Source organism: Hyperolius riggenbachi, chromosome 1 (assembly GCF_040937935.1).
Source record: "Hyperolius riggenbachi isolate aHypRig1 chromosome 1, aHypRig1.pri, whole genome shotgun sequence".
Classification (NCBI taxonomy): domain Eukaryota; kingdom Metazoa; phylum Chordata; class Amphibia; order Anura; family Hyperoliidae; genus Hyperolius; species Hyperolius riggenbachi.
This window is the reverse complement of record NC_090646.1, coordinates 542355820-542377531: the sequence shown is the minus strand read 5'-3', so window position 1 is coordinate 542377531 and position 21712 is coordinate 542355820. Positions and strand designations below refer to the sequence as shown.

General features: G+C 41.6%; 1 protein-coding gene across 2 annotated transcripts in view; it reads left to right on the top strand.

Moving 5' to 3' along the window:
* The window catches only part of PRR16 (proline rich 16), a 399363-nt gene that overhangs the window by 49946 nt on the left and 327705 nt on the right, over positions 1-21712 (top strand). Inside the window, exon 1 of one of the 2 annotated variants that reach the window (XM_068247090.1) lies at positions 15173-15248. The exons of the other annotated variant lie outside the window; for it this stretch is intronic. The gene's annotated coding sequence lies outside the window, so the exon portion shown is untranslated. Of the gene's footprint in view, positions 1-15172; positions 15249-21712 lie in introns of those variants that run through there. 2 annotated transcript variants of the gene reach the window in all.

The following is a 21712-nucleotide window of genomic DNA, read 5'->3' as shown; positions in this document are numbered from 1 at the left end:
TATATATATATATATTTGTGTGTATGTAATTTTTTTAGAATTGGCATTGACATTCTTATAATTGTACTATCTATTATTTGTTACAGTTAAACAACAATCAAATATTTACATTCATACGAATAAAATTCTTAACCAGCTACAAGATTTGTAATTCTGTTTAGGCTGGGTTTCCACTAGCCGCCGCGCATCCTACAAGATGTGTGGCGACAATTCCTCTTCTGTGAGTATGCAGCTGAATCCCAGAAGCTGTGTCATGCACGGCTACGGGATTCACCGCCCCTCGAACCAAAACTGTTAGCCAATGTCGGCCAGATTTCCGCGCTAGTGGAAACGGGCCCTGAGGGCTGGAACCCACTAGAGCGATTTTTTGTGCATTTAGGGAGGTTTTCAAAATGCTAGCGATTTCCCTAAACGCTCAGCTAATGTTAATGGATGGGCCAAATTCCCCTGGAGCGATTGCGATTACCAAAATCACAAATGCAGGACATGCAGCAATTTTGAGCGTTAGCGTTTCGCGTTAGCGTCAGCGCAATGTAAAGTATATAAATGCTGGTGTAATCGCTCGTCAAATCCTACACAGAGTGATTTGTAGAGTTGGGCCGAACCTCCGATTTTAGGTTCGCGAACCTGGTTCGCGAACTTCCGCGGAAGGTTCGGTTCGCGTTAAAGTTCGCGAACCGCAATAGACTTCAATGGGGATGCGAACTTTGAAAAAAAAAATAATTATGCTGGCCACAAAAGTGATGGAAAAGATGTTTCAAGGGGTCTAACACCTGGAGGGGGGCATGGCGGAGTGGGATACATGCCAAAAGTCCCGGGGAAAAATCTGGATTTGACGCAAAGCAGCGTTTTAAGGGCAGAAATCACATTGAATGCTAAATGACAGGCCTAAAGTGCTTTCAAACATCTTGCATGTGTATACATCAATCAGGTAGTGTATTTAAGGTACTGCTTCACACTGACACACCAAACTCACCGTGTAACGCACCGCAAACAGCTGTTTGTGTAGTGACGGCCGTGCTGGACTGGTGCGCACCATGGCGAGAGTGCAGGTTTTGGTGGCTTTACAGCCCATATGGTCGCCTGGCTGATGTAGCTGAATGACAGAACAGTGACTGTCCAGCTGATCAAATTTGGTCTGACCACAATGAGGCAACGACCTTATTATCGTGGGTGTGCCCCCCGAGACACTCATCTAGGCGCCAGTCATTGCTTCATTGTGATACGCAAGCCCCTTCACCACGGCAAGGTAATGATCACGAAGGGGAATGGGCGCATGTACATGCCTTTTCTTTTGTTGTTGCAGCTGCCCGCAGTGCAGCCAGAAAAATTAGGCAGTCATGTACACGCACCAGAAAAATTATTACAGCGGCCGCTGCTAGCAGCGGCCTAAAAAATTCAGCAATCCGCCTGGAGTCCCGGACCCTGTTGGTGGTGGCGGAGAAGGTAGTCAAGCGGCCTGCAGGTATGCAGTGGCAGGTTCACTGAACAGGTATGCAGTGGTGGGTTCACAGCACAGGTATGCAGTGGTGGGTTCACAGAACAGGTATGCAGTGGTGGGTTCACAGCACAGGTATGCAGTGGTGGGTTCAATGAACAGGTATACAGTGGCGGGTCCACTGAACAGAACAGGTATGCAGTGGCAGGTTCACTGAACAGGTATGCAGTGGTGGGTTTACAGCACAGGTATGCAGTGGTGGGTTCACAGAACAGGTATGCAGTGGTGGGTTCACAGCACAGGTATGCAGTGGTGGGTTCAATGAACAGGTATACAGTGGCGGGTCCACTGAACAGAACAGGTATGCAGTGGCAGGTTCACTGAACAGGTATGCAGTGGTGGGTTCACAGCACAGGTATGCAGTGGTGGGTTCACTGAACAGGTATGCAGTGGTGGGTTCACAGCACAGGTATGCAGTGGTGGGTTCACAGCACAGGTATGCAGTGGTGGGTTCACAGCACAGGTATGCAGTGGTGGGTTCACAGAACAGGTATGCAGCCAGACAGGAATAAGTTAAGCCTAACTAATCTTTCCCTGAGAGACAGTCTGCAGCAGCTCGCCCTACTCTCACTAACGCAGGCAGCACACGAGTGACCGTAATGGCCGCCGCTGCCTGCCTTATATAAGGGGGGGCGGGGCTCCAGGGGCTAGTGTAGCCTAATTGGCTACACTGGGCCTGCTGACTGTGATGTAGAGGGTCAAAGTTGACCCTCAGGTGCATTATGGGGCGAACTGAACTTCCGCAAAACGTTCGCGTGCGGCACCCGCACGCGAACCACCTAAGTTCGCGCGAACCACGTTCGCCGGCGAACCGTTCGGCCCAACTCTAGTGATTTGCTGGCATTTTTAAATTACTGCTCACTGTAAAAAAAATGAAAATTAATTGAAAGGACCAGTCAGAATTAAAATCGCTAATTGCAAATTGCTACACAATCGCTGGTAAAATTGCTTTTTAAAATTGCTACCAAAATCGCCAGAAAACGCTCATGAAATCGCTTACAAAATGCTCATAAAAAACGCTTGCGGTAAGGATTTGCGATTTGTAGTGGATTCTAGGCCTGAGTCCGTTTTGTGACTCAGAAAGCTCTATAAAGACGAACCAGAAAGCACAGCTAGTGATCTGACCTCCCTTTTGTTTCCTGTGTTGCAACAAACAGACAGGCCAGGAGAGCATGTGGATTGGGCTCTGTAGGGCAGCGGCACACTGGTGAGCCATCATTGTGCTCCTCTTTTCGTTTGCTATCGGAAGATCACAGTGTGAACACTGGCAGCGCCGTGACGCTCCTCCTACTTCCGATGGCCAAAACATTACAGAAAGCAGAGACAGATAAACATACTAGCTGCAAATAAAAATACATTCAGCTTTATAAGTACAGTTGCAACTGGGATAATGCTATGTGTTTCCTTACCGGAAATTCTATTTCCCCGCTTAATATATGACCATCCTAGTATGTGCATGACTTGAGTGTGGTTATCCAGACATAATTACTATTTAGTATTTATATAGCGCTGACATCTTCCACAGCACTGTACAGAGAATATAGTCTTGTCACTTCTAACTGTCCCTCAGAGGGGTTCATAATCTAATCCTTACCATAGTCATATGTCTACTGTATATGTTGTGTTTTGTACATATTGTAGTCTAGGGCCAACTCCAACAACTCATGACTGCACTTCTAAGCGCGTTCTTATAGCACACCTGAGCTAGAACAAAAAAGATAACTCTTATTTACCTGGAGCTTCTTCGAGCCCCAGTGTCCACCTCAGAAAAATTTTCAGCTGCGCTCTGTCATGGGTTACTGCGTATGCGCCGTCCTGTTCCATAAATCCTGTTCCTGTTGCCAGGAGTATTCTGTGAATGTGCAGCACAATTTATTTAGCGAACTGCATGCACAGAACATTTACAGCTACAGGAGCGTGACTGAGGGAGGTGTGTAGCCAGAACCATGCATGCACAGTAGCCCGTGACCAAGCTGGGTCCGAGATTTTTCTGAGGGGAACAGCTGCACAATGTAGGGCATCCCAAATCCCAGAGACACTGAGGGACCTCACAGACTATGGGGTGGGGGGGTGGTTTTGGGAGAAGCACAAGGTAAACAAAAGTCAACTTTTTCATCATTTTCAGGCGTGCTTTAATAGATCAATAAAAAGGCAGGTACACTTATCAATGTATTTGTATTGTATTTGGAAGCGCTGCCATTATCTTCTTTTGTACATACAAAAATGTAAGTCTACTTATGGCTAGCTGCATCCATGTGTATCAGTTTTAGAGATGGCTCGAACAGTTTGCTGGTGAACGGCATTCTGTGAACCTCCGGTGTTCTCATTTACAGCGAACAGTGGACATTTGGTGTGTTCGACCCGCCCCTATACATCGTCAGTGAGCTAAACTTTTACCTCTTACAGTATGTCAATTCACTAAGGGCCCTTCCTCACTGCGTGTGTGTCGATTCAATAATTGAAGAACATATATTTTGTCAATTGCAAGGGCACCATGATTGACTTAGTAATCCTGGTGCCTACAGCATTTTTCCTGCGTTTGCAATTGGGTTAAATGAATGGGAGCACATTAAAATTTTGATTCCTCGTCTGGAAACAAAATGACGAGGAATAAAAAAATCCCTTTTTCAAATAATAATAATATTTATAATAAAAAAGGTATTGCCCTACCATTCCCCAAGGTCTATTACCCCCTGTCCCCCTCACAGTCTGGTATTCTCCAGGTATTTCACCAGCATGGGGTTCTGCTACTAAGCAACAACAGTCCACATACTACATAAAATAAGAGGGCACACTGCAAAAGAAGTAGAGGTGTGTAGATAAAGCCCCCTCCCCACATTTGTGACACACCTGTATTTATTAAACCGTGATAACTCAAATATCACACCTTATCAAGATATCACACCTTATGAAAAGTTATCACACGTTATGAAAAATATATCACACATTATCAAAGCTAACACGCCTTATCAGAGTGGCATAGCAAACACTACGAACCTGCAGGGGCTCAGGATGAGTGCCATTGCCAATTAGCAGGCATAAGTTCATAGCGCGCGCTATGCTACTCTAATAAAACGTGTTAACTTTGATAACGTGTGATATGTTTGATAAGGTGTGATATTTGTCTGATCACGGTTTAGTAAATCAAGCCCCTTGAGTGAAACTGAGTGTCGCCTATCGCTCACCTCAATCGGTCTGAGCTGTGACAGAGCAGAGTTAACTTAGTTATGTCGCCACCATTTCCCGCTGCACTCCACTCCGCTGAACTCCACTCAGCCAGCTCAAGTACAAAAGTTTGTATGTTTGCATTTCAGCTGTTGTCCACCTACTGCTTAGGCAATTACAACAGCACCATGGTGAATATTGCGGCATTCAATCCATTGCTTTACTGAATTTTGGACAAAGAGTTAAAAGCATCTTTGCATGAAAAAAGTGTTATTTTTAGAGGCTTGTAACGACAGGCTCTAAGGCATAATATTAATTCTAGGCTTGCTGTATTCTCCCATCTGGGAAATCATCAAGACTGTTCAATGGAACGTTGGGCATCATGATTGACCAGAGAGGAATGTTGTTGGATTATTTAATTCATTACTTGTCTCTGAAGCTATCCATATTTTAGTGTGACAATCTGAAGTAATGAATGTTTATGGCCCCAGTCAGCCCTTTTCACTTTTGTTTGGAGACTGCATTCATTACAAAGTTCACATCTACCTTTGAGGATTGTCCCTCTGCCCCATTCTGCTTCTTGATGTGAATGAGCCAGCTAAGCAAACACAGAATATCACACCATTTGCCAGCTGCCCAGTGATGAAGTTGTTCAAAGAGATATCGTGGCTATTAGCCCAGAATTCTAGCTACGCTATACTTAAAGAGTGACTCTGCATTTAATAAAAATAAAAATGCATATATCAGTGTTACACAAATCCTTTTTATAATTTAATGCTATTTCATACCTTTTACTACCCTTCAAAGGACAACTGAAGCGAGAGTTATACGCAGGCTGCCATATTTATTTATTTTTAAGCAATACCAGTTGCCTGGCTGTCCTGCTGATCCTCTGCCTTTAATACGTTTAGCCATAGACTCTGAACAAGCATGCAGCAGATCAGGTGTTTCTGACATATTTGTCAAATCTGATTAGCTGCATGCTTGTTTTTGGAGTGATTCAGACACTACTGCAGCCAAATAGACCAGAAGGACAGCCAGGCAACTGGTATTCTGTAAAAAAAAAAAAAAAATGCCAGCCTCCATATACCTCTCACTTCAGCTGTCCTTTAACTTTTTAACAGATAATATTTTCTTATAAATGTACAATTTTCAAAGTAAATTTCCTGGAAACTAAAGCTGAGTACTCGCCACCCGACGGGTTCAGCAACGTCCCCTTGATGACGAGTGTTGCGCTATTCCTTTTCCTGCTCACGACATCACGCAAGGTTACATAACAGGGCGTGAACAAGAAGCAGGAAGCTGTTCATTTCGGAGCATGCACTGAGCACTGAAGCTGGACGCCATCATAGCAGCAATGCTATCCTGTGTGCCCCGCATAATTGTAAATCAGCCATTGCCAGATGTGGTTATGGCTGGTGCCAAATGTACATGAACTTAGCAGCGTCTACAGTGGTACATTGCGATACGGCATATAGCAACTCACAGTACGGCAGGTATGTTCCCACAAAAATATCATAAATAGGCAGCATTTTACAATAATTGGTAGAGTGTCTCCTCACCAGCCTTCTGTGTTGGCCTGGGTGCTGTGCTCGGCTGGCGTAGTGGTGATGCTGGTTTGGCTGACCTGGCAGTAATGTTGTGTGAGCTGGGTTGGCTGGCTGTGATGCTGGGCTGCCTAGCTGTTCATGATGGGCTGTCTGGCTGGTGGCAATGCTGGCCATGGTGATGCTGGCCTGGCTGTGGTCAAGCTGGTCTGGCTGGTGGAGATGCTGGCCTGCCTGGTAGTGATGCTGGCCTGGCTGGTGGTGATGCTGGCCTGGCTGTGGCTATGCTGATCTGGCTGTGGTGACGCTGGCCTGGCTGGCGGAAATCCTGGCCTGGCTGGTGGTGATGCTGGCCTGGGTGGTGGTGATGTTGCGGCCTGGTGCTGGTGGTTATGCTGGCCTGGCTGTAGCTATGCTGGTCTGGCTGGTGGAAATGCTGGCCTGGGTGGTGAAAATTCTGGCTTGGCTGGTGGTGATGCTGGCCTGGCTGGTGGTGATGCTGGCCTGGCTAATGATGATGCTGGCCTGGCTGGTGGTGATGTTGTGGCCTTGCTGGTGGTGATTTTGTGGCCTGGCTGGCTGACCTTTATGGGTCCAGGACAATGACTTCATGGGCTTCCGGGCTGGAGGAGGGGCAGCATCTTCTCCACTGACTGACATGGAGTGTGAAGGAGTCACAGAGCTGGCACGAAACAAACCTGGGAACTGCGGCATACATACGTTTTTCAGAGTTAGTGATGTTATACTCGTTATGCTCATGAATGGCCCAGCCATGGTGTTCCAGGCGGCACCTCTGCCAGGCCCAGTAGCTCTGATGTTCTGTGATGACCTAGAATGAGACAAACAGATCAGTTAGAATTCATGTTCTTCTCCCACTTATTTTACTTTGTTAAGGGGGTCAAATTCAGGGGTTGTCTTATACATGAAGTCAACTTATATCTGAGTATATCCGGTGTGTCTTTTATCCCAAATTACCCTTTCCCCAATGTTAAAGGACACTTGAAGCGAGAAGTATATGGAGGCTGCCATATTTATTTCTTTTTAAGTAATGCAAATTGCCTAGCTGTGATCTTTTGCCTCTAAAGCCCAGTACACACCATGCAATTTCCCATCAGATTGACAGGTAGAAATAATAATTTATGACAGATCTGATCTGATTTCCGTTTTTCTAAACGATTTTGCACAGAAGTGAAGGAAGATTGTTCAGAAAATGATTAGGAATTGGAAATTATCGATTTGACCCGGCATTCTGACATGCCATATTTCATGTGAGGCCCAAGTGCGGAAATAGGGCATGGACACTCAACGCGGACGGTGTGACAAGTAAAGTATAACTGCATGGGCAGTGGGATGGGGGGGGGGGCATAAAATATTAGGGGGGGCAGCAGCTGAGGTTTTTTTTGTTGCATTCGCTGTTTGCGATTATCGCACACCGTTACATTCCCACACACCCGATCAAGCATGATTTAACAAAATCTTCCAGCAGATTTTCTGATCTGTGTGCAAACAATTTCTGACCGAAATTGGTAGAATTGTTGATTGGGCATGCTCTTGGTGGCACTGATTGTAATCATATTTGATAATAATTATGGAATCCGATGGTCGATCGGCCACCAAGTCTATAGATGTATGGCCACCTTAACTCTCCCAACATTTGCCTAACCCTAACTGATATATGCTGGGGGGTTTTTGCTTTCAGTGCCCAGCATATTGGCTAAACAACTGCAAAACAATGGTGCCAATATAAAGCACCCTACCAAGATAACCTAACTTTTCAGAAGCTTGCTTTAATTCTCCATAATTCCCCACCCTGAAGCCCATGGACTAGGGCTTGTTGACGGAGCTTAGCTACATTGCACAGGTGGCTCACACCTGTGTAGTAGCATGGAGCCAAACTGTGCAGTGCAGCCCTTTGTTTGCGTATGGGAGCACAGCCGCTAATTTCTGAGGGTCCCAGTGCTAGATTTGTGGTCGGGAGGAGTACATCGGAAGCCACTGGAGGATCCAGAGGCCTCCCTCTACCAATGTAAGAATCTACATTTTACATGTGTGGATCTCACCAGTTTCCTTTAACCTTTTTCATACATAACTTCACACTCCTTTCTGATTACCTTCTCATACCTGGTTGCACATCTTACGGGTCACCCTGGCCTGGAATTTCATCCTGCGCAGGAGGTCATCCCAGCACTTGTGTAGCTTGTTCTTGTTCTCCTCCCACGTCCAGCCCAGGGATATATGTTCTGGCGGTAGTAGATGACATCCTCCTCCACTTGGTTGGCTAAGAACCTAAAGTAATGAAATGACAACAGGACTGTATATGTATAAATTAGAGAACATTTATACATATACAGACCGTACTAATTCAGTGGTGGTACAGGATCATGGCCAGAGCAGCTCTTTCTTCACACTAACATAAAGATTATAGACGAATACTATGGTATGACAATACATTTTTCCATGAGCAGCTGAAGGTGGTGAATTCACTGCCTGTCAGCTGCTTCTGTATACCAGCTGGGCGCTTGCTAAAGCTAGGCACAGATGGTGGACAGGTGCTCCTCCATGGAGTTGCATCTGTTCTCAGATGGGACATGAGATGGTTTTTCACCACGGAGCAATACCGCCTCATGTCAAACATGACATGTGGTGTTACCAATCACTGTCATTCAGCTGCATGTAATTGCAGCCAAATGGCGCTTGTGGCCGGCACACAGGCAGCTGAACTGCTTGACAAAAAAGCAGTTTAGTTGTCTGTGGAAAAGAGGCCTTAGAAATACTCAGGCTGCATTCTCTGGCCAGGATCCTTGTAGTTAAAAAAAAATACAAGCACAATACTTACAGAGCAGCAAAGAAGTATCCTTTGTAGTCTTCTCTCCTCAGGCCAGCCCGAACGAAGTAGACAAGTACCACGGCCAGGAGGTACTTGTCTGAGATCTTGAGGCACCGGTCACTGGTTAGGAACAGCTAGATCATGTCATGCTCCAGGATCTCACAGAAAGCCGCCCAGACCTCTGGCTCCACAACAGTTCTATACCATTTGGAATGGTATAGAACTTTGGATTTTCCCACAGACTGTGACAGTTTGTGAAGGGTATGAATAATTTTGGACTGGACACTTTTTTGCTCAAATGTAAATAAAAGCACAGAAATATTTTTTTTCCCCCTCCAATAATGCCTCTTGTACATCGTCCTATTATTTTTTGGGAGACACCTACATCATTTCCTGTTAAAAAAATTACTTGCTGGTTGAATAAAAGCAACTTTAAGTCAAAATTTATCAGGGGTATGAATAATTTTGGGCAGCATTGTAGCTACCATTGTTTAGCTACCACACACTCTTTTTCCCTTGGAAATAATTGACTCATTGATTTGAGACAAGAATGCAATGAGAGGAGTCAGTGAACTTCTACTCTATACACATTCTTAGTCACTGACTTGGAAGGTACCAATGAGAGAAGAAAATCATAGCAGGTACTTAGTTAGCACTTTAGTTTCAGTTACATGGTTTAAACTTTAATGCTGTAAAAAACAGCCTTGTGTTTTTCACCCTACTTTGATAGTCACCTGGTGTTTGGTCACTGCTGATCACTCCTTGATGACTCATCCACTAGCTAAAACTACAGAGCGCAGTAAGCTAGCTATAGTGCATTAGCACTTTTTGCTTTTATACACTTTTTACATTTTAATTTCATCTGGTTGTTCTTAGCTTCATTTAACCTCTTGAGGACCGCAGTGTTAACCCCCCCTAAAGACCAGGCAATTTTTCAATACATTGGCCACTGCAGCTTTAAGGTCAAGCTGAAGGGCGGCACAACACAGCACACACGTGATTCTTCCCCCCTTTTCTCCCCACCAACAGAAGCTCTCTGCTGGTGGGGTCTGGGCTTCAGCCTATGACAGCCGATCACCTCTGCTGCTCAGGAGGGGACAGCCGTGTCACACGGCTGTCCCCAGTACAGCGCTGCTGCTGATTGCAGCGCTGTACATGTAAATAGATGGCGATTACGCCGTCTAACAGTCTCCCAAGCGACAACCGCCACTTGGAGACTGAAGGCGGAGCTCTGCTCCGCCCACCAAGCAGGAGATGCACGCGCACCCTGCGCGCAATCTCCTGCGAAACACAGCCCAAGGACTTTACGCCAATTGGCGTTAGGCGGTCCTGGGGCTGCCGCCGCGGCCACGCCCATTGGCGTGACGCGGGCGGCAACAGGTTAATTTTGGGATTAGAAAGAATTTAAAGGACATCTAAAGTGAGAGGGAAATGGAGGCTGCCATATTTATTTCCCTTTAAACAATACCGGTTGCCTGGCAGCCATGCTGATCTATTTGACTGCAGTAGTGTCTGAATAACACCAGAAACAAGCATGCAGCTAATCTTGTCAGATTTGACAATAATGTCAGAAACACCTGATCTTCATAGGCTTGTTCTGGGTCTATGGATAAAAGTATTAGAGGCAGAGAATGGGCAGGGCTGCCAGGCAACTGGTACTACTTAAAATTAAATAAATATGGCATTTTCACATCCCTCTTACTACAGTGGTCCTTTAAAGGGACCCTGAACAGAGAAAATAAACAGAATCTTTTCTTAGCCCGAGTGGTTCCTTGGCGTCCTCCGGGTCCCCTCTGTGCTCCCACTGGCGGCTCTGTTCAGTGGAGACCTTGGCTGCACGCTTGGCATGATCACGTGCCTGTCGCCGTGACCATCCTGAGTATGCACATTTCAGTCTTCCAAGGAAGCCCCAGGTAAGTCCAAATTCCTTTTATTTTCTCTGTTCAGGGTCCCTTTAAGAAAGATACCAAATCGTATGAGTAGATTTTCACCACCCTTTAAATAACCAATAGGTTACAAAAAGTTAGAGCCGCAATCGTTTCATGTCACTGAAATAAACCCAATGCATTTGTAGATAGGGAGAGCTTTCGATGTGCCTGCTGGGTGATGTATTGCCCAGTGGGACAAGAATGAAGTGCAATGTGTTGAAGAGATACTTGTGTTTTATGCTCCACTCACCCAGAGCTGGTATTTTCATCACAGGAAACACATCTGAGATTTTTCTTGCTTATATTTTACAATGTTGAAGTCGGGTATTGATCAAAAATAGTTAGCTGTCATCTGTGGCTTTTAAGATCTGCATGGTTACTCCAGCACTACATCACTATAAAGAAGATATGGTGGCAAGCAGGTCATAAGCCTTCTTTTAATGTGCTGTGAAGCTGTCTACCTTTATTTGAGAAGGATCCATCTGCTTATAAATAAAATATAAGCTCAAACTTAAGCTCCAAGTCATCAAATTATGGCGACTGAAACTGGCTAAGGGAGATGAAATGTGATGAAATCTGTTACTGCACCTAAAAGGTATAGTATGAAATATTTACACTTTACTAATTCAGTGGACAAAATCTATCTAGTACATTACATAATGTAAGGGAGAGTGTGTCAAGGATCTAAAATGCCAAAGAAATTATATGGGAGCTGTTCACACTTATCAATGCAAATCCTGCATGTACTTTCCCATATGCTTGAATCTGTGTTTTCTTTTTTTTTAATGAACTTTTATGCATGTTGTTTGTGTGTGTGTGCATTGTACGCAAATGTTTAGGTTGCGATTTTGCATACCAATGAAGTTAATTTACATGAAAATATGTCTAATTGCATGGCTAAATTGTCTAATTGCATGGCAATTTCCACACAAAAAGCAAATTGCATGCAGAAAAAAGCAAACCTGCTGCATCATTTTAAAACACAGAAATATTGCAAAATGCCACAAATACAAAGTAGCAAAATGCAAAACACACACGAACACTAACAATTGGGAATGACCTCTTAAAACAAGTCATACAAATATCAATGTAGGTCGGAATGAATTTCAATCCATTTCACTTGATTGATAAAAATAATGACCGTTGTACAAAAGTATTTTGATCACAATACAACTCACCCATGCTGCAAAATTTAATGGAGCAGAAATTGACTAAGACAGGTGTGCTTTTCTTGGCACAAGCCGTATCTGACGTGATCACAGGTAGTCTGTCCTGGTAATCATAATTATTAGTCTTTCACCTTAGTAAAGTCAGGGAGGGTTAAGCCTTGCACACACATCCAATGTTAACACCGCCAACAGGTTTTGAACATTATGAACAGATTTTGTAGGTAAGCTCTCAAACTACATGGAGGTGGTAAAATTGGTCAAGCATTGGCCAACCAAACTTGGAAGTGTGTACCAAGCTTTAGGGTTAAGGGGTAAGTAGTAGGTTCAAGAGATAATTCCAAGTTAGGTAAATGATATATCAGTGCTGACCAGGGGAATTTACCATATTAACTTTAACAATATGTTGGCCCACAGGTTAGAATTGGAAAAAAAAATGTCTCAATAGATTTTTATTGAATTATTGTAAGCAAAATACAATATTGAGTGAATAATACATTTGTGTTAAACGTGATGACATAGAACAAGTAAAGAGTATAGGATATCATACATTAAATCATGCAGTAAATCTTATGAATAAATGTTACATTAAACATAAAGATTAGTGACTTATAAGTTGCGAAATGCCTGCTGTAACGAAAAACAATAAGTCGGTTAGATACTAACGTGTATCTTCAAAACATGCATGTATCTAAAACATACATTAAACCGATCAGTTATATATTTATACCTCATGAGGTTGTGACTGAAGGGAATCTGGGAACACATTTCAACCCTAGGTCCCCAGTCAAAATGGGGGCACAACTAGCAGAAGGGAAACTGGGGGGTGGGGGGATGATGGAAATAGGAAGGGTAACGAAGGATCCAGCATTTGACTATAGAATTTATGAATTCAAGTCAGCTTATTCTACTTTTTAAATATGTTTTAAATTACTTAAGCCTCTGGGACAGGCTATTCCAGTCCTAGGTCCACTCATGCAAAAGGATGCTTTGGTGGTTGTTACGACTTCTAAGGAGCTTTTCCATCTGTAAGTTAAGTTGCAACAGTTGGATTAATTGTGTGATATGCGGTCTCTCAACTTGTTTCCAATTAGAAACAATTAATGACTGGGCTATACGACAGATAAGTGTGATTATAAGTCTAAATTGGGTTGGGAATTGGTCCACACCTATAGAAAAAAGAGCCAGTTTAGGGGATCAATCCTATATCCTATTATTTTTATGATGAGACTTTTAACTTCATCCCAAAAGGGGGTTATTGTATCACATTCCCACAAGAGATGAAATAAAGTGTTGGTTTGTGAGCAATCTCTCCAACAATCCTTTGAGGTGTTAGGAGAAAATCTGGAAAGTTTAAGTTACGTAAAATACCATTTGGACAGGATCTTCTGAACTAATTCTACATGGTTGTCACATTTCGAGTATTTTTTAATACCTATAATCGCTTTTTCTATCTCTAATTCGGAGAGAGGGGCATTTAGTTCATGTTTCCATACTTTTATATATTTAAGCAAGGGAGAACCGTTTGCTTCTGACAATAATTTGTACCAAAAGGAAATACCCCCTATGCTTTGTTTTGGCTTGGATAAAAAGTTCAATATAAGGGAGGGAATTTGGGGTATTGATATAGGATATTTCCTAATAAGGTGGGCCAACTGTTGGTATTCATACCTGTCGGAGTCAAGAAGTTTATATTTCCATTTCAAAAATTCAAAGGAGTTCAATTGGCTCCCTTCAAAAATATCGTTTAGCCATGAGATATGGGATGCGTACCAGTTGGTGATGTGCCAATGAGGTATAACATGTCTTAGGGCGTTTATAGGAATTTTCAAAGTGGTCATGTAATGAGTAAGTAAATTAGATTTTGTAACATGGTTCCATGCCAAATTTGTAGCCAATACAAAGGGATGTTTTGAAAAATGTGTAGGAAGCTTCAGGAAATTAAGATATATAACATCCTCTTTTTCTAGTTGAGCCCATAGTTTGCAAGGAGAATCATCCCACCAATACTGGGACATGTCTAACAAGGAGGCTCTATAATAATTTTGCGGGTTTGGTAAACCAAATCCTCCTAGTTTAATAGGGAATTCTTTTTAAGAGTGTGGATTATGGTTTGGTTTTGGTGAGAGATTTTATTGTTTGATCAGGATGGGATTAGAGATTAATTTGGGGTGGAGGCGGAGGTTTAAATGTAGTAGCACAGAAGGTGTTAAGACTAGGTAAAGAGATGAATTGGAACTCAGATACTTTTTGAATTTAAGATCACATCAAAATTTATCAAGAAGAGGGGTTTTGTTCCCTTTTTGTAATTAAAAGTTGTTAATTACAGTATGTACAAATGGTTTTACAGACCTTACAAACTAAGGCTATGTGATACTGCTAAATTGGGGAATCCCATATCATATGGCTCTCCTGATTGCAGGGTATGTATTCTGGTTACCCTAGTATTTTATAAATCTCCCCACACACTCTATACAGATTTTCAATAGAGTCCCCTCATTTTTGTTCCCTCCCACCCTCCAGGCTGTGCAGTCTAGGCAGAAAATACTCTCACTTGTGCGAAGACACCTCCTCCCATGTCAATTCTTCACCGCTGGGGCTTCTTCCCGTATCTTTACTCCCGGGGAGCTGTGTGTCTTGTGACAAAACGCTAGAGGCCAAACACTGGGAGCACCATAGCACGTACTCATAAGTAGCATTTTTATTTGAATCCCAAAGTCTGATAAAAAACAAAAGGTTAAAGCTGAATAACAACAGTTTAGATGTTACAACCCACATCTTTAACGGTTACTTTTTTCATGTACTTTCTTCACTCGATCGTCTGTCTGCTAGACAAGTTTTCTAACCTATAATTAGCTATCAGTGAGAGAGTTACACTATAGACCGGTCAAAAAAACCCCAAACAAAACAACTATTTTAAATGGGTTATGCTTTTCTGAAAACGTCATACTGGTAAAAGGAAATTCATTTTCTTCTATAATTTATTTCTACAAATATGTTAATTACAAAAAGGTTTACCATCTTAATTTTTATAGAAAAGTGCAACATCAAGAAAATATTTTGACATCAGCTTGCACAATAACATGAAGGCAGACCTTATTTGCATATTTCATCAAGGTATGGTATGAGTAACTGATGCAATTAATGTGTTTTATAAATATAAAAGTCTTTGTATTGCTTTATGTAGCTGTCAGTCTGTTATTGTTCTGCAAATGTGCTGCATTGTTTTTAACAAGCTCAACTTGTTAAGTTTTTACATATGGCAGTATTTCTGTGCAAACACACAGCAGGTCCCTTTTGTCTTTTGTCTTCCAAGCACAGTGGCTCCAGAAGTAGGCAGTTTGGAGCTACAAATCAGTAAACTCAGACTACAGTGTTCATTTGTTTGTATAAACAAACTTGTATTTCTATTAAGGGGTGTGCTCACTTTTGTTGCCAGAGGTCTAGACATTAATGGCTGTGTGTTAAGTTATTTTAACATAGTGCAACGAACCTGATCAGAACAGATGCAAAGTGTTCCTATTTTAAGCAATAGGATATAATAATAATAATAATCCTAACAGCTGTATAGCACTTTTCTCCTGTTGGACTCAAAGCACTCAAGAGCTGCAACCACTAAGGGCATTGTCTAGGTGCCACCCTGCAGTGTTAGGAAGTCTTGCCCAAGGACTTCTTACTGAATAGGTACTGACCCTAGCCAGGATTCAAACGCTGGTCTCCTGTGTCTTCCCTTTGTGTATCATACTTGATTGTAAACTCTACCCAGAATATGTGAACTAGTATTATTAGCACTACTGCTCCAGTATATGATCTGGCATTGTATTACTACCTGTATAGTGTTGTGTATCTTATCACTTAATACCTGTATTGCTGTATCTATTGTCTATTACCTGTATTGTGCTGTCACCCCTGTTAACATTGTCTGTAATCCTCTGTATTGTACAGCGCTGCGTAATACGTTAACGCTATATACATCCAATAAATAATAATAATATGTCAAAGACAGAGCCCTTAACCAGTACACGATCTCTTCACATCAGTCCATTTGTAACTGATCCAGGGTGTTCTGACAAGGAAAAGGTGAATGATTTTTCTAGATCAATCGGACACGAGGGATGGTGATGGAGGCCGATTGAATCACTGCTAGTCTATCAGAACAGACTGTTTCATTCGCACTAGGCTGCTTGTAGCATGTATTATGCAAGATACTCTCCTGCCACTGTCCATTCAGGTCCCTGCATGGATCAAATGATGGTATACCAATCCACGAGCCCCAGCAGAATCCTCTAAGGCTCCCCTTGGTTGCAATAGACCTATGGGAATTGTCCCCCTCTATAAAAGGATTCTTATTGGTTCACTGAATAGTAGATCAATGAAAATCCTCCATGGGGAGGAACAAATCCCATTGGTCTATTGCAAACCAATGTGAGGCTGTGATGCTTCTGCTGGGGCTCTGGGATTTGTGTAGCAGAGTTTTCAGAGTGCATGGACCTGATTGGAAGGTGGCAGTGGCAGCTGAGGATGCATCTGGACAGCAGCAGTGAGGGAACACAGTTAGCAGGTAGTGAATGGAATGGGTCAGAAAACCAGATGAGAAACCTATGCATACCGATGTGTAAGAAACTGATCCATTTAAATGGAAAAATGGATCAGTTTCTTCAGGAACAATTTTTCATCTAGTATAGTGGGAATCCAACATTACAGTGTATAACATCTGTAATGAAAGGTACACTTGCAACACTGCACCAAATGTGTCAGGCCTGACATTGTTCCCCACAATATGGTGGACCTAAAAGAGAATTGAGAAATACAAATAAATCTCTACCCCATAATCGAAGAGTGTGTGTATATAACACTATTGTAATGTAAATACCCCATTCTAGCAGTTTTTCTATAATACCAGTTTGGTTAATAAGATAGGTGTGAAATACTACTAGTTTTTCTTATGAAGCCACAGAGGATTTTCCACTTTGCTTGTTTTCACTTCAATAAATCAGATACATGGAAATTCTAATTTTGTTTTCAAATTCTCTTGATCGTGATTGGGTATTTGAAGTTAAAGTGGACCCAAATTCAAAATACAAGATTTCAGAAATAAAATGTATTTTCTAAATTACAATAATAAATAGCAGCCTTTTTTCAGCTGCATGATGACAAATATAAAATATTTTACATTTATTGGAGAAACCCCTACCTTCCTTTCAAATTGCCGGGACAGAATCCGGCAAAATGCTGGAGTAGGTAGTGTCTGGCAATGGAGGAATTGCTAATGGCTGCCACCTGTATAGCCCTAGTTGTTAAAAGAGAAGGGTGAAAAGCATGCACTGAAATGATCATAGGCTTAAAGGAGTGTTTATTTATCTTTGTATTTGTCAGAGTGGTGCAACTAAATATTTTGAATTAAAAAAATGTTTGGTTTGGGTCCACTTTAAACAAGGCAAATAGTCTTTTTATAGCATCAACAAAAGTTGAAGGTAAGTTTGAAAAATACCTTTGAGTTTATTTGTTATGAAATTTCAAAAGTTTTGCAGTCATCCAGTGTCATTTATAAAATGGCTGTATTTATTTACTGTAAATTATAATGCTTCTGAGTAACTGCTGAGCATTGCTTGGTTTTGACAGATGTGTAATTGGATATTACAGAACACAGTAGGCCTGTTTAGAGACACATATGACAGGTTTAAGTGTGTTTGTATCTCTGAGATGCCCCTAAGCTTTCACATTTTACAGGTTAAGAAAGTTAATGCACAGTATGGTTACTTTTTATGGTTGTTTTATGGCCTGAATGGCTGTTTTATAACTGTGTGTTAGATGTTCTTTTAATAGTTCTTCTGATCAGGATAATTTCATTATGTACTTATTTTAGATGGGCAACACGAGGAATGACTCAAGGGCAAGAAAATCATGTGAGGTGGATGCTAAGTGGAAAAAATAAATAGATAAAAAAGTATTGTACAGTACACTAGAAATGGGAAGACAATACAGAATAATCTCATTATAGTAAACTGTTATAGTGCACCTCTGGCTATAGTAAACTCTGTTCCCAGGTCCCAGCCAATGAGCCTATATAAATATACAATGTAAATTCTGATATAGTAAACTTCTGATATAGTAAACTACTTTGCCCTGTCCCTTGAAGCAATAAAGGGATTCTACTGTACATCATTAAGCCTCATTTACTTGTACAGTTTACAAATTTAGGTGTTGAAGAATCAGACAACTCCCAGTGGCTCATTATCCTAAAAGGCCAATACACCTAATAAACACAGGGGCTGTCAGTAACATATTTAAATTAATGGTGGCCATATGGACAGGCGAGAATACAATCTAAAAACTGTTTAGGTGACAGGATTCTTGGAGAGTTGTTGTTCTAGTGTTTATAGCAAAAACAAATTTCATAGGGTGCTAATAAAGTAAAATCTAATTCACTGATTTAATTTTTCAATTTATGACTAAATTTAAATGCCTTATATTGTATTTATGAGATAGTTAATGGATAGTTAATGGACATGTATAAACATGTTTCCACAAGGGCAGATAAATAGTATACTTACTGTTTTTTTCAGGTTCTTAGACCAGAATCAGGTATCAGTGATGTGGAATAATAGTCTTTACTGGATAATAGTCCTTACTAGAGAACTACTGAGCCACAACAAGCTGTTAAGCCACCAATTATGGAACACTTCAAAACGACCCTTTTCAAGACGGCCCTTATGTGTGTAAGTACTTCTGTCTAGAGACTTACCCACATAATAGTCCTCGTTTTTATACTTAAAGTGTGAGAAATGCTCCCAAAATGCATTGTTTTCAAGAGTGGAATTCATTTCAGCTTGTGGTTTTGTATTTACAGTTTTTAATTTATTTAGTCTTAAACCGAGTGCCTCCACAGTGTTGTGGCGGTTCTTTTCTGCCTCTGTATGGATGCTGGATTCTTTAGGAGTTTTTGTATATAACTTATATAAACGTTCCACGTCAAAATGTGTTGCTTTTGTCTAGATACAGGAGCTTGTAGATATTCTGTGCTGATGCCACAGGAAACTCATTATGGCTATTTTCATTTGGACAAACATTTACTCTGGGTACATATGAAACCACATCAAAGTAATTTTGGTGTGAAAAAAAGCCAATATTGAAGACATCAGTAAAAATGTTCTTACTAATAGTCTTAAGTGGCTTTTCTATGGGTTAGCTCCCTTAAAGCTGACCCAAACTCTGGCACAGTACACAATGAAACGTCTTTGTTTCACATATAGTTGTCAAAGAATTCACTTATCTGTGTTCTGATTTCAGAATAGATTTCAGGAGAGCTATGCCAAGGCAGTTCTTGCATACAGTTCACACTAAGGCTTAACCCTTTCTGTGCTTCCTGCAAAAGTGAAACCTAGTAAAACTTAAGGTTTTTTTTTAGGATTTATGTAAATTGTAATAATGATTTTTTTTGTCCATAAAGGTTATCATGCTATTTAGTTCCACTTAAAGAGAACCCGAGGTGGGAATCTTAGAGTTAAATCTATACACAGAGGCTGGGTCTGGCTATAGTGCCCAGCCTCTGTTGCTAGTTGAATATTCCCTAAATCCCCCCTGCGCTCTGCACGAGCCCATAAATTACAGCCGCGCTGGCGACACTGAGCCTGTCACAGCGTTCTCTGTTTACCATTCTAGTGCCACTCACGCCGCTCCCCCGCCTCCTGCAGAGCGCCGATCCCGGCCCATGTCCCTTCCCTCGCCGCTGATTAGAGAGAAGGGACTCGGGCAGGGAACAGCGCTCTGCAGAAGGCGCAGGAAGCGGCGTGAGTGACTCTAGAAAGGTAAACAGAGCCAGACAGCGCGGCTGTATTTTATGGGCTCTTGCAGAGCACAGGGGGGATTTAGGGAATATTCTAGCAACAGAGGCTGGGCACTATAGCCAGACCCAGCCTCTGTGTATAGATTTAACTCTAAGATCCCCACCTCGGGTTCTCTTTAAACCATTTTGCCTTTCCCTACTGTAAATTCTTGTTCCATATGACTATATTACTTTATAGCATGGCAACAATGAAAGTACTACTACAATGTCTCCTGTCTCCTCCAAATGTATAAGTTATAAGGTTTGTAGTACACCACATAGAAAAATGTATACTGCTAAAAAAAATAAAGGGAACACTTCGACATACGTTGTGTTGTTTAAGTGTCCCCTATTTTTTTTTTTAGCAGTATATATCATTGGCACCATGCACACCTGTAGCAAAAGTCTATTTTTCTTATAAACTTTACATTGCATAAGTATTAAAATGCTGCAGGCATTAAGGGAAAGCTTAGTTGTAATCCTCATTTTAACATGTATCATATCCATTCATTTCCAGAATAAACTTGTAGCTTTCTGGTGACTTAAAGGGCATTTTCGATGTGTAAAAATATCACTTGGGAGTAACCTTAGGAAAACGTGAATTGGACTTTGCCCTCTTTTTCTTAAAGGGAACCTGAACTGAGTAAAATTATTTAAAATAAACACATGACGTAGCTTCAAATGAATATTACATACTATCCTCACCGCCGGTTCCTTTTAGAAGCTCACCATTTTCTTCTTACAGTGATCCCTTCTAGTTTTGACAATATTTTGTCAGAACTGAAACATACCAGTTGCTGTCAGTTATATATCAGCAGCTGTCAGTTACAACTGAATGTGCAAGGTAATGTCCATGTTTGCCTATGGCTCAAGTGGATGATATTACAGTTTAACTGTGTGCTGACCAGGAAGCTTTTATGGGGTAATGGCCATTTTTAAAATGGAGGACGGAGAAATCCATTGATCACAGTGGACAAATGGGATGCAGGAGAGGAGAAAGAGATTGAGGAGTAGATTACATGGGAGGCAAGTATGATCTGTGTATGGTTATTTTGACTTTTTATTTTCAGTTCAGGTTCTCTTTAAGGTTTCTTCTAGAATATATTTTTTCATGTTCTATTTAGAATAACTTTTCAACACTCTGCAATTCCAAGAGTACCAAAAAGTAGGTAAAAAAAGTATTGTCAAAATTATTCCGAGCATTTTCTTGCTTGCATTTTATTGATAATGTGGGGAAATTTCACCTACGAGAAATCTTAGTGAAAAAAGTGAATAAAGCCCTGTGGGCCAACATGCGAGCTTCTTATCACCTCACATCACTCAGGATTTACCTGGAAAATTCAATTTATTGCATGGGGCTTTTTAGTAGTGTTGGGCGAACATCTAGATGTTCGGGTTCGGGCCGAACAGGCCGAACATGGCCGCGATGTTCGGGTGTTCGACCCGAACTCCGAACATAATGGAAGTCAATGGGGACCCGAACTTTTGTGGTTTATAAAGCCTCCTTACATGCTACATACCCCAAATTTACAGGGTATGTGCACCTTGGGAGTGGGTACAAGAGGAAAAAAAAATTAGCAAAAAGAGCTTATAGTTTTTGAGAAAATCGATTTTAAAGTTTCAAAGGGAAAACTGTCTTTTAAATGCGGGAAATGTCTGTTTTCTTTGCACAGGTAACATGTTTTTTGTCGGCATGCAGTCATAAATGTAATACATATAAGAGGTTCCAGGAAAAGGGACCGGTAACGCTAACCCA